Source organism: Halichoerus grypus, chromosome 15 (genome assembly GCF_964656455.1).
Source record: "Halichoerus grypus chromosome 15, mHalGry1.hap1.1, whole genome shotgun sequence".
Lineage (NCBI taxonomy): Eukaryota > Metazoa > Chordata > Mammalia > Carnivora > Phocidae > Halichoerus > Halichoerus grypus.
The window spans coordinates 46763796-46777881 of record NC_135726.1 but is presented as its reverse complement, the minus strand read 5'-3'; positions in this window follow the sequence as shown (position 1 = coordinate 46777881).

Below are 14086 nucleotides of genomic sequence, written 5' to 3'. Positions count from 1 at the left end.
AATGTGAAAATTATGAATCTGAGTTTATACAGACTACATGCTACCCATCTGCCACCGTTCCCTCCTAAGAGAGGGAAAGAAACCCATCTCCCTAAAGTAAACAAATCCCTCCCAATGTAAATAACTTCTCAGGAGGGGAAAAAGGAGAGTCCCTACCTTATAATGCAAGCATTTGGCTCTGAGAGAGAATTTTTATTACCCTTTGAACAGAAGCAGATGGCCCTAGGTCTAACATCATTGGAATGCGGGTCTGGAGAAAAGGAGACATTCCCTAGCATGTCATTCTCCTTTGCTCAAGAAACCAAAACATGCAGAAACATGACAATATTCAAGGAACATTATTTTCTTGACAGAGACTTTGAGGGAAAAGCCAGAGAGAGGCAGAAGAACAATCAAGAAAGTGTAGGACCAGAGTAGCCACGGGAGGACGAGTGTTTGAAGGAGATAGTGGTCAGGGTCTGATAGTAACAGGGTCTGTTACTACAGAGAGGTGTGAAGAGGACTGAAGGGGATTCACTGCATTTAGCAATAAGAAGGTTGTGGTGGGGGCGCCTGGGTGGCTCAGTTGTTAAGCATCTGCCTTTGGCTCAGGTCATGATCCCAGGGTCCTGGGATCGAGTCCCACATCGGGCTCCCTGCTCGGCAAAGCCTGCTTCTCCTTCTCCCACTCCCCCTGCTTGTGTTCCCTCTCTCGCTGTGTCTTTCTCTGTCAAATAAATAAATAAAATCTTAAAAAAAAAAAAAAAAGAAGGTTGTGGTTACCTTGACCAAAGCAGATTCAGTGTAGTGACTAGGGCTGAAGCCAGACAGCAGTGGGTTGAGGAGTGAATGAATAATAAGAATAAAATATAATGTAAACTCAATAGGACTGACTGTGAAATGGGGGGAGGGCATAAAGCAGCATCTCATCAGAAGGTAGGATGGGAAGACTTTAATATGGGAGAACCGCACACGTTTGATATGTTGATAGGGCCAAGTCAGTGGAGATGGTAGTCTTAATGATATAGGAAAAAAAGCAGAATACTGGAGATACTAGTATATGCGAGTCCTTGAGAAGGGATCCAGAGCTCAGCTGGTAGAATTCGTTTCAGACAAAGGGAGTGTTGTATCTTTCCAACATATAAGAGGAATAAGAAAAGATAGGTAAGACTGTGGTGTGACAAGAAGTTAAGAAAAAAATATTCAATAACACGTGTTAAGGCACGATTTTATTATTAAGCAGGGGGAGACTATCTTGATAGGTATAGGGACCACTGTGATGGAATTTTGCAGCGGGAGAGAGACAGATTGGGCTCAGCTTGAGTACAACAGGGCCAAGTGCAAATTTATAGCCAAGGAGCAGGGCAGGGGGTCAGTGAACAGGAAATTACTAAGAGGAAACATCAGGGGGAAGAAGGGATTCTGGCCCAATTGACCTAATGGGATTCTTCCTAAAGGCAGGCCAGGGCAATCAAACATCACCTGGTGGGTGGTGTAGGATGAGGAACATTAGATATGTTGGGTGATCATATTTCCAGGGTGAGGGGTGGTTTTGCTAAACTGACTTAGCAGGGTTCTTGCTAAAACTGGATTTTAAAGGGGCGCCTGGGTGGCCCAGTCATTAAGCTAAATAAACAAAATCTTTAAAAAAAACCTGGATTTTAAAGTGTGCAGATGGGCCAAGGAGAAGGTTCAGAAGTCTGACAAGGTTTGGTCAAGCAAAGAATCTTTGTCAGAGCTCCCATCTAATACATTCACTTTCTTGAGTGAAGTAAAAAGTTATTTGCTGGGAGCATGCAGGGAGTGAGAAAAGACTTGAGTTTGTAAGGCACCAATCTCCAGGGATGCACAATATTCTCCTGGAGCGCTCAGAAGCATGGGTGCAAAAGCAGTAAATGTGATCAAATCGAACAAAGGCTTTTCTTTTTTTTTTTCTTTTTTTTTATAGGGAGGGCGGACAGGGACTTTTATGGGGAAACTGGCAAGTAAGGAGGTGGGCAGAAAGCACGATCAGGTTCATCTGACAGGAATTATTTCTTCCTGTGTTCAGCTGATAGCTGATTCTCAGGAAGAGCTGTTAAGGGAGATGTTCTGCATTTTAGTGCTCGCTCAAAAGAGGTCAAATTATATTTCAGGAGCTGTCAGGGAGAAGAGAAACCCCACTAAAGTTTGGTCAAGTCAAGGTAGAGGGTTAAAAAAATGGGCAGCTGTGAACACCTGGTCAGTGTGCACATCTGGACTGATCTACAGTGGAAGGTTTTACTGAGTGGGAAAAAGCAGCAATGAGGATTAAGTATACTGGCAAAGGAGTGGATAAATCAAATGCTCCTGGTATCTAGGCTGGATAGAGAAGGAAATGAAGTGAGAAGGAGGCTGGCTGATAAATAGGGAGAAAGGTCAATAATTGGAGACCTTGATGCAGCTGAAAAATAGGTATGTGGTAAAAATGGAGAGAGTAAACAAAAGAAGAGGAGGCAATATTCTTCTGGCTTAATCATCCCCGGGCCAGGTGCCAGGCAATGAGGGACCACCCCTAAAGTCCAAAACCTGCTGAGATTATTCAAAGTAGCTAATCTTAGTGTTCATCCTGCCCTGCCCTGCCTTTCCGTCAGAAACCCCAACCAAGACGGTGGCCTAAGCCTTCCTCTCATTCCTGTCTTCTGCCTCCTAAATACCTTGGTGTGTTTCTCAAGTGGCCCTGTGTGGTGTGCCCTGCCTCCCGTCTCTAGAACCTGTGAGTATGGTAAACTGGTTTCCTGAGCCTCTCCTCTGTCTCCTCTGATGGCTGCACCTGACTGACCATCTCATAAAAGAACACAAAACACAGAGAAACAAAATAGTCACAATCCCCTGTGATCTCTTGGGATTGGACCAAATGCTCACTGTAAGTCAGTTATTGGGGGATTTGGAGGCTAAAAATGTAAAAATATCAGCATGTGTCTGATAACCTGTGCAGTCTTCAATAAAATGCAGTTGGGAAGAAATAGACTTTAGTCTAGTAGTACTTTAAAAAGCAGTGTGGAGGGTGGTGCCTGGGTGGCTCAGTCGGTTAGGGGTCTGATTCTTGGTTTCGGCTCAGGTCGGGATCTCAGGGTTATGGGATCCAGCCCCACGTGGGCTCTGAGCTCAGCAGGGAGTCTGCTTGAGGATTCTCTCCCTCTGCCCCCACCACTCGCTCTCTCATGCTCTCTCTCTAAAATAAATAAATCTTTAAAAAATATAAATAGGGGCGCCTGGGTGGCTCAGTCGTTAAGCGTCTGCCTTCGGCTCAGGTCATGATCCCAGGGTCCTGGGATCGAGCCCCGCATCGGGCTCCCTGCTCTGCGGGAAGCCTGCTTCTCCCTCTCCCGCTCCCCCTGCTTGTGTTCCCTCTCTTGCTGTGTCTCTCTCTGTCAAATAAATAAATAAAATCTTTAAGAAAAAAAAAAAAAAATATAAATAAAAAGCAGTATGGGGGTCTAGAATTAGATTGCTTGGATTCAAATCCTAGCTTTGCCAGCGAAGGCAAGTTTCTGCATCTGTAAAATGGGCATATTAATAACATCTACCTGTATTATTTAGGGAATGGAAGCAGAGAGGTCAATCAGGAGGTTACTACAATAATTCACAGGAAAGAGGATAGTAGGTTTGAACCATGGAGAAAGAAGCAGTAGAAGTGATAAGTACTGGGCAGATCTGCATCCAGCTACTAACATTTCAACGGCTTAATGAAAGTAAAGCTATTTCTCTTTTGCATACATGGCAGATATCCCTGGTCATCCATGCAGCGTCAGGGACCATGCCTTCTTCCATCTTGTGGTTCTACCATTTGCTAGGGCCCTGGAGTCCTCTCCCTGTAGGAAACAGGAAGTGAAGAAGGCAAAGCTGTTGGCCAGAAAGCAACATTTATCATTTCTGTTTACTTCCATTGGCAGGAATGGTTAATGGCCTCACCAAAATGCAAGTGGTTGAGCAGCCTTAGCTGGGCAGTTGCTTCCTAGCCTCAGTTCAATACTATGAGAGGAGAAAAATGAATTTTGATGGACAGCTGGTCATCTTATGAAGATTAAATGAGGTAAATGTATGCTTAAAAAGTCTAGAAATGTCAATACGCCAATGCTGCTTCTCCCTAAGGGTTTAAAGGAGAAACCCTAATCACATAGTTTCCTACTACACTAGCAGCAAATAGGAATCAGTAGTGGTTATTTGGGGCCTGTGGCACTCCACGCTGGGTCTCGTCCCTCTCCTTTCCTCACACTCACCAGAACAGCCCTGGTTTCCAGCCCTTTCTCAGTACATGTTACTAGATAGGAAGGATGACTGCCCCAAGAGAACATGAGCTCACAGGCCAGAGTAGCCACATACCTGAGGAACACAAATTCCTTGAAAGAGGGAGCATGATGGGAAAACATACACCACCTGAGGCAGAACTGAGAATTTTAAATACAAGATAAATACTCTTAAGTAATCCAGGGAAGATATCTGCAATATGAAACACAGAATAATATAAATTTAGGAACCAAGTGGAAATTTTAGGTATTAAAAATGAGCAACTGAAATAAAGAACAAAATAGGTGAGACAGTAGGATAGTTATAGCTCAGAAATGAGTAAGTTGAAAGAACAGCTTGAGGAGCTCCCCCAAGAAACAGCCAGAAATGTATAAAGAGAAAATATAAAATAAAGGCTATGAGACACACAGGACAGAAATAAAAATGCCCACATCCAGATAACAGGAGCTCTAGGACAGAAAAATAAAAATGGAGACAAATATTTGAAGAAATAATTACGATAATTTCCAAGAACCCCCCAAAAATGTAAAACCCTAATTGAAAAAGATTATAGAGTGTGAAATAGAATAAAAACACAAATCTAGACACATAGTAAAACTTAAGAAAGTCAAAGTAAACTCCAAAGATCAAATTATCTACAAAGGAATAAGGTTCAGATTGACATCAAATGTTGTTGTAGTAACCCTTGGATGGAAGAAGACTGTAGAGTAAAATACTGATGGGAAATAAATTAATACCCAAATTGATAGCCAAATTGGCAATCAATGAAGACTTTATAAAAAAAATAACTTCAGGGGCGCCTGGGTGGCTCAGTCAGTTAAGCGTCTGCCTTCGGCTCAGGTCATGATTCCGGAGTCCCGGGATCGAGCCCCGCGTCGGGCTCCCTGCTCCGCGGGAAGCCTGCTTCTCCCTCTCCCACTCCCCCTGCTTGTGTTCCCTCTCTCGCTGTCTCTCTCTCTCTGTCAAATAAATAAATAAAATCTTAAAAAAAAAAAATAACTTCAGGCACACAGGGCTTCACAAAGTTTGTCACAGAAAGTCTTACTTTGAAAACAGTTTTGGAAGAAGGATTAAAAATAAGAAAAGAGAGGTGCCTGGGTGGCTCAGTCAGTTAAGCATCTGCCTTCAGCTCAGGTCATGTTCCCAGGGTGCTGGGATCAAGCCCCACGTTCCCCGAGCCTGCTTCTCCCTCTCCCTCTTCCTCCCTCTCCCTCTGCCTGCCGCTCCCCCTGCTTGTGCTCTCTCACTGTCTCTCAAATAAATAAATAAAATCTTTTAAAAAAAATAAGAAAAATCCTGGAGATGCTATAAGAGAAAAGGAAGAAAAGGGTCACCAAATATTTTGGTAATTATTATTTATTATTGTTGCATTAATAGGCTAGGTCAAATAAAATAAAGAGAACATCCATTGGACAATATCAACATGGATGGAGGGGACAAGGATGGGAGAAGCCCAAATGGACATGAGAGCATGCTAAAGTACTTGTCTTGTTAGAGAGACAATGTTGTCAATCGACTGCCTCTCAGCTTCAAATTTACCCTTCAATATATGCTCTGCCATATGGACAGAATTCCTTTAAGCATCTCTCCTTTGCAGTGAGCACAACATTAAGCTTTCTCAGTGGAAGGCTCTGGAAGGACACTAGAGGAAGGGGCTCTCTTGCTGTTACCAGCTCCTATATAATGGGTCAGCAGTATAGAAGTGAAGACATCCAAAAGAGCTCTGCCCCAGTCAGCCCCCCAGAACATGCAGGCTCTTGGTGACCTTGCAGCCTTGGCTTGGTCTTCCAATTAACTTCCTGCACTAATGGGGAAACCAGTGCCCCAAACTGTGGATCTTGTTCTGTGCTACTGGCCTGTGGCTTGGAGGATTCCCAGCAAGCCTCTGCTTCCTCTGCACACCCATGTTACTGGTTTCTGATCATCTGTGGAAAGTATGCATTACAAAGCGTTCATTTCTGTTTGCCCAGAGATTGCAGACCAGCTCCATCCTGGGAAAACCAGCAAAATTTTTTGCTACCCAGTGAGCTGAACTATACCTTCTCCAGTAAGGTCTGAACCGCAGCCTTGAAGAGAGACCATCCTTCCAAGTTTGTCCTTGTTTAGGTATGCTCTCCTAGTTCTAGGGTACCATATAGATTTTCCTTATATCTTATAATGGCTTTGGGGCCATTTTAAGGCCTTTGGCTTTTACCCTGCATGAGATGGAAACCATAGCTGGGTTCTAAGCAGAGGAGTGATACAATCTAACTTGCATTAAAAAAAACCACAATACTCTGATGGCTGTATGAATAAATTGTGGTGATGGGAGTCAGAAGTTGGGGGCAGGAACCAAAGAAGGGAGATAGGTGAGGAGGTTATACAGTAATTCAGAGGGAACAGGACAGTGGGTTTGAAACAGGGAGAAGCAGAAGTGAAAAGTATTGGCAGATCTGGATCTATTTGGAGATAAAGCCATCAGGATTTGCTGATAGATTGGATATAAATGTGAGAGAGGAGTCAAGGATGACTCCAAGGTTTTTTGGCTTGACCAGGTAGAAAGCTGGAGGCACCATCAAGTTTGCTGAGGAAGATTAACAGGGGAGTTGATACCAGGAGGAAGATGAGAAATTCATGAGTTCAGTTTTGGACAAAATGAGATTGAGATTCCTATTAGGCACTGAAGTAAAGATATCTAGTAGGCAACTGGATATAAGAGTCTGTAGTTCAGGGGACAGGTTCGGGCTGGAATTATAAATCTGGCAATCACTGGTATATAGATGATACCTAAAGCCACAAGGCTGGATAAGATAACCAAGGAAGTGCGTGTGAATAAGGAAGAGGAACAAGGGCTGTAGCCTGAAGAGCTCTAACATTAAGAGGTCACGAAAAGGTCAGGACAGGAAACTGAGAAGGAACGACTGACTACTGGGTAGGAGGAAAACCAAGATACCAGGATGTCATAGAAACTAGGAAAGTGTATCAAGGTGGTGGTAGCGATCGATTGTGTCAAGCGCTGCTAACAGGTCAAGTAGAGTAAGAATTGAAAGTCAACCATTAGATTTAGCAAAATGAAGATTATTGGTAACTTTGACAATAGCAGTTTTAGTTGAGTGATGGGTGCATAAAGTCTGAATAGAGTGGGTTCAAGAGAGAACGAGAAAAAAGAAACTGGAAGCAAGATATATTGATAAAATATTCCAGGAGTTTTTCTAGAACCGGGGCAGCAGTTGAAGGCAAAGGCGAAACTCACGGAACTTGAAAGAGATCATACTGGAAACTGCAGTTTGCAGGATATGGCTGCATCCTGGAAAATCCTGTGGGCAGCCCTCACGTGCCCTGCAGAGATGGAGAAAGGTATGGCCTAGGGAGCGCTGCACCATGAACGCCGGGGAATACAGTCTCGCTCTGTGGCCCAAACTGGGAGTAGAAGCCACTTGCCGTCCTGAGTGTTGTTCCAGGCCCCAGCCTGGAGGGACAAAGTCTCCCGCCTCAAGGGAAATGCCGCACTACTCACCCCTTCACGCTGCTCTCCCAGTCCCTCCCTTCGGGGGTCCGTCTCAGAACCGGAGAAGAGCCGCGAATCCTGTTGGGAAAGAAGGCAGAGAGCGCCTGCGCGACCCAGGAAGGCAGCCTGTGGAGCTCCACCGAGGAGGCAGATTAGCCACTCGAGCTCCCGAGGTGGAAAGTGGGGTCCGGTGCGGGGCAGGGCCTCTGGGATGGCACCGCCTCTCGCCAGCGCGCGCACGCGCATCCGAATGCCTAGCCTCTGCTCGCCGCGCTTCCTAGGTTCACCCACGTGCCCGCACGCACGCGTGGTGAATGAGTCTCGCGTGCTTTCCCGCCAAGACTTGGCAATGGCATTTCCTAGCCCCAGCAAGGCGGGGGTAAGGCCTTCGTAGAGGGCAGGGCTGGGCTGGGCTGGGCTGGGCGGGCGCGGAAGGGAGCGACGGCTTCCACTCAGGCAGCGCGCCTGCTCCCGACCAACCCGCTCAGACATCGGTTTCCTCAGTCGTCTACACCGAAGGCAGAGGCGGGGAGAGCGGCCGTGCGGCCCAGGCGAACTCTTCCAGGTTTGCCTTTCCGTGGCCGCCCCGCCCACCTATTTGCCTCTGTGAGGAGTGGTGCAGAGAGAAGCCACAGAAATATTTGGGTACTGACTGCTCTGTTGCGTACCACTGTTGTTTTTATAGTAGGTTTTGCTTTGTGGCTTCTCCAGGCTTGGTGGGGCTCGGGCGCTGCCCTCGTACACAGGGCACAGGGAGACCCTTTAGAAGCACACAAAGCCAGCTGTGCACGTGGGCCGCTGACGCAGGGCCTCTGTCATAAAGCCTCACGCGCACATACTCGCCTGTCCGGTGATTAGCATAATAGCTAAGGACGGGCCTGGAGTGTGACTGTCTGGCCCTACCACGTTCTAGCTATGTGGCCGGAGAAAGCTACAATAGTACTTTTAAGGAGGGCTGCTACATTCAGTGAACAAAAATGCAGGACATCCAGTTAAGTTTGAATTTCACTTAAAAAACTGATCATTTTTTTTTAAGCGTAAGTATGTCCCAAATATTGTTTACCTGAAATTCAAATTTAACTGAGAATCGAGTTCAAATTTAACTATTTTATTTGGCAGCCCTGGTTTAAGGCTTTATGGGAGACAATGCAGCAACAATCCTTAGAGCTGTTGCTGGTGTGTGTAAACACACAACAATGTGTGTTTATATAAAAAGGCCAAACTCCTCCCCTGCACCCTCTCCCACCCCCAACACAGTAGTGTGTCTAGTCATCTGATGTAATAGGTGAAATGGCTAGGACTCGGAAAGCCACTCTGTCATACAAGGTCAGTCTTTAAGCCCTCTCCACCCCAATGCACTGTAGTGACTCGGCTCCAGGATAACAGAGCAAGATTCCCCCTGCCTCCCAGTACTTGGCACATTCATGTGGTTATTTCCAGGTTCTTGGTAATGTTGGTGCTGTATCACTGGACATAAGTGTGTGTAGGGGGGTATTGGGGGACTCTGAACCATTATGATGTTGGAGCCAGTGACACTCTTTCTGTGGAAAACTGTGACTAGAGTCTGTCTCTTCTAGAATAGGGGCATGTTATCTTCTATGGAAGATAAAGGTGTGTGAGCTAGGAGGGAAGGGAGAGGAAATCAGGAAGTCTATGATGTTGTCTGATGTTAGTAATAAGGTTTCCCCACTTGAAGAATGGTCCCACTGAGCTCATTAAGACATGTGGCTGTATGTGAGGTAAGACTTTGTTCAGGCTGAGAAGTCTAAAGGGCAAAAGGAAACCAAAGTGGCAGAATGTAGGATTGTAAATGTAAGTCTATTTGATTCTGAAGTTTCTCTTTGCGCCTGTCCTCTGCTCCCTCAATGTCAGTATGCCCCTTCACTTCTCACACAATAATAGCACCCTGAGGGGTGCCTGGGTGGCTCAGTTGTTAGGCGTCTGCCTTTGGCTCAGGTCATGATCCCAGAGTCCTGGGATCGGCCCCGCATCAAGCCCCACATTGGGCTCCCTGCTCAGTGGGAAGCTCACTTCTCCCTCTCCCACTCCCCCTGCTTGTGTTCCCTCTCTCGCTGTGTCTCTCTCTGTCGAATAAATTAATAAAATCTTCAAAAAAATAATAGCACCCTGAATTTATGTTGCACTTTTTCATTATAATGCCTTTGAATTTCATTATTTCCCTTTATTTTTTAAAGGCTTTAGTAGGGAAAAAGAAGAGCATTCCTTTCTGAGGCCAAGACTGGTTAAAGTGAAATGCCTCTCACTGCAAACCTGGTGGAATGGAGTGTTAGCCCAGGATTTAGACACACAAGTGCCAGGCATTTTCCATTTTCCCAGTCAGAGCTCCTAGTCTTAAATTACCAGAGGAAATCTTACAGAGTCTTTGAGATCGTGGGTTCTAACCCTCATTTCTCTTCACATTAGCTTGGTGTAGCAGTCTTTTCTTTCTGTATTTTCTCTTCTTAATGGTTTCTTCCTCCTGACATTTAAACATGTTTATCTCATTTAAAAAAAAAAAAGAAAATCTTCTCTCCAGGGGCCAGCCTTTTGGTCTTTCCATGCATGTCCTTGAGAATTGTACACAAGATTCTGAAGGGTTTAAACTTTACCTCTGGTGGAAATTGAAGTGAGGTAGTAACTGTTGCTAGATTAAGAAAATGCTTGGAATTGTTCAGCTAGCGATAGGAGTCCCCAAGGCAGTACTCAGAGCACTCTGGGGACTGAGCTTGGGAGCTGTTTGCCCAGGTCCTCAGCCAGATAAATGCAGAAATTCAGAATAAGCATTTAGGAACTTTTATAGTAATTTGACAGAATAATCTTATGTCTGCTGAACTTAATGAAAACTCTGGAGTTAAAAAAAAAAAAATCTTCCCTAGGCTTCATCTGCCTGGCAACCTCCTCATGCTACTCCTGGGTTAAGTGCCAGCCATTTCCTACTGGTGCCTTCTGTGGTGTCCCATGCAGTTTTGGGTGCTCCATTACAGCAATTACCGAATTTTAACAATTGAAGTTCCTTGAAGACAGTGCCGACTTTTGAACATAGGATACCCAGTCAATAGCAAAATACATGTTCTAAAGTAGAATCTCAAAAATTTTTGTTGATTGTTTTTGGAATTAGCATTTTTGAAACTAGACCAACCAGGCTCACTTTTGAGCTAATTAAATGCTGTTTCACCTTCAACACACTTTTTTTTTTTTTTAAAGATTTTATTTATTTGAGACAGAGAGAATGAGAGAGAGAGAGCACATGAGAGGGGGGAAGGTCAGAGGGAGAAGCAGGCTCCCTGCTGAGCAGGGAGCCCGATGCGGGACTCGATCCAGGGACTCCAGGATCATGACCTGAGCCGAAGGCAGTTGCTTAACCAACTGAGCCACCCAGGGGCCCTCACCTTGAACACACTTAATATACATTCTGTGAGCTCCATTGACTCTAGGAAGGTTGTGTAGCTCAGTAGTTCAAAGGATGCATTCTGCAGTCATGCTTCCTGGGTTGGAATCCTGGCTTTGTTAGTTACTAGCTGTACAACTGTAGTTATGCCAATTAACTTCTTTTGCGGAATGGGAATAAAACAAGCTACTACTTCAGAAGGTTGTTGGTATTAAATGAGATAATACACGGAAATTACTTACTGCATAAGTACATTTTCAAAAAATGTCAGTGCCTGAATTAATTCTCTGTCACTGCTGTAACAAATTACCATAAACTTAGCTGCTTTGAACAACATAAATTTACTTTCTCATATTTCTGTAGGCCAGAAGTCCAGGTAGGCTTGACTAGTTTCTCTGCTCTGAGTTTCACAAAGCTAAAATCAAGCGGTTGGCTCTAGGTTCATCTTTAAAGGCCCTGGAAAGAATCTGCTTCCAAGCTCATTCAGGTTTTTGATAAAATTCAGTTTCATGAGATTGTAGAACTGAGGTCTCTGTTTCCTTGCTAGCTTTCAGCTGGAGGTTGTCCTTTGCTCCTAGAGACCTTTCTCCAGTCCTTGCATGGGTCTCTACATCTCAGAATGAGCAATGGCACATCAAATCCTTCTTACCCTTAGAATCTCTCCGACTTCTCCTTTTGCCAGCTACCCTTCTGCTTCCTCTTGTGCCGCCTCCTTCTGATTGCAACTGGAGAAAGTTTTCTGATTTAAAGGATTCATGGAATAAGATTCCATTTCCCTCCCCACCCATAATCCAAGACAATCTCCCTATTTCAAAATCCCTAACCTTAACTACATCTGCATAACTTTTTGCCATGTAATTTAACATATTTGCAGGTTCCAGGGATCAGGTCATGGACATCTTTATGAGGCCATTCTGCTTACCATAATGCCCTTCTTGTATCTCTATTAGAAGATAGATAGGATGGATTCAGATATATGTGTAATGCTTTACATATAGTAGGCCCTCAGTATAGGCGGGTTCCCCTTAGCTCTGGAGAAACTTTTTTCACTCCAGAACTTTCACCTGAGTCCCTCTAGTCACAAGTATCTGCCTTGTAAAGGGTTCCTCCTTGTGGGAAAACAAACAAACAAATACCACTGATGTTCTAGGAAAGCTGCATGTCCTCTGAAGGTTCCTATCTCAATGTGTGAAGCAAACATCTCCTTCTTCGGGCCTTGGAGTCAGTTCCTATTGTTATCTATCCTTATTATACACTGCTGTCCTTAACATTTGGTACAGCTGTAATTTGTTTTCAATTTAGAGACATTGCAGAAAAGTATATGGAATATTAGGGCAAGTACTCATGTCCACATAACTCAGAATTTCACATTTGAAATTCATTGTATAATTAGCTTTTGTGTAGTTATCCACTGTCTGGAGGCTTTCACTTAGCATAGTATTTTCAAGGTTCATCCACACTGTAGCAGGTACCAGTACTTCATTCCTTTGTATGGCTGAATAACATTCCATTCTATATGTATCAAATTTTGTGTAACCATTCATTAGTTGATGGACATTTAGATTTGTTTCTACTTGTGGGCTATTATGAACATTCATGTACAAGTTTTTGAGTGAAGATGTATTTTTTAAAGGTTTTATTTTTTAAGAGCACTTTTTGACAGGACATTACAGAGATCTCTTTTATACTCCCTGCCTCCACACATGCATATCATCATCACTCACCTATTATCATCACTCACCATAATGGTACATTTTGAAAAAGATTTATTTATTTATTTTAGAGAGAGAGTGGGGGGCAGAGGAGAGGAGAGAGAGAATCTCCAGCAGATTCCCCACTGAGTGCAGAGCCCGACATGAGGCTTGATCCCACAACCCTGAGATCATGACCTGAGCTGAAACCAAGAGTTGGATGCTCAACCGACTGAGCCACCCACGCTCCCCCATAATGGTACATTTTTACCAAGGATGAACCTACATTGACACATCATAATCACCCAAAATCCATAGTTTACCTTACGATTCACTCTTGGTATTGTACATTCTATGGGTTTGGACAAAAGTATGATGACCTATATCCATTAATTATAATATCATAGAATATTTTTACTGCCCTAAAAATCCTCTATGTTCTGCCTATTCATCTCTGCCACACCCCAACCCTGATAATCTTTTTATTGTCTCCATTGTTTTGGACTTTTTGAGAATGTCATACAGTTGGAATCATACAGTATGTAGCCTTTTCAGATTGGCTTCCTTCACTTGGTAATATGCATTTAAGGTTCCTCCATGTCTTTTCATGGCTTGATAGCTCACTTCTTTTTAGCCCTAAGTAATATTCCAGTGTCTGGATGTACCACAGTTTATCCATTCACCTACTGAAGGACATCTTAATTACTTCCAAGTTTTGACAATTTGATTCCAATTTCTCCATAACCTTGTCAACATCTTTGATTTTCCATTTTTAAAAATTATAGCCATCCTAGAGGCACTTCGCTGGCTCAGTCAGTGAAGCATGTGACTCTTGATCTTGGGGTTATGAGTTTGAGCCCCATGTTGGATGTAGAGATTACTTAAAAATAAAATCTTTTAAAAAATTATAGTCATCCTAATGGATGTGAAGTGGTATCTCATTATGATTTTGATTTCATTACCCTAATGACTAATGACGTTGAGCATCTTTTCATGTAGGTATCGGCCATTTGTATATCTTCTCTGGAGAAATGTTTTTTCAAATTGTTAGCCTATTTTTAATTGAGGTTATTTGTCTTTTTATTGTTCAGTTGTAACAGTTCTTTACATACTCTAGGTAGTGTACCCTTACCAAAGAGATGATTTGCAAATATTTTCTCCCATTTTTAGGTTGTCTTTTTACTTTTTTTTTTTTTTTTTTTATTGTAAGGAAAATGTATAGCAAAACATCTGGAAGGTAGTGGGGGTGGAAGACCTGGAAAAACTTAATCA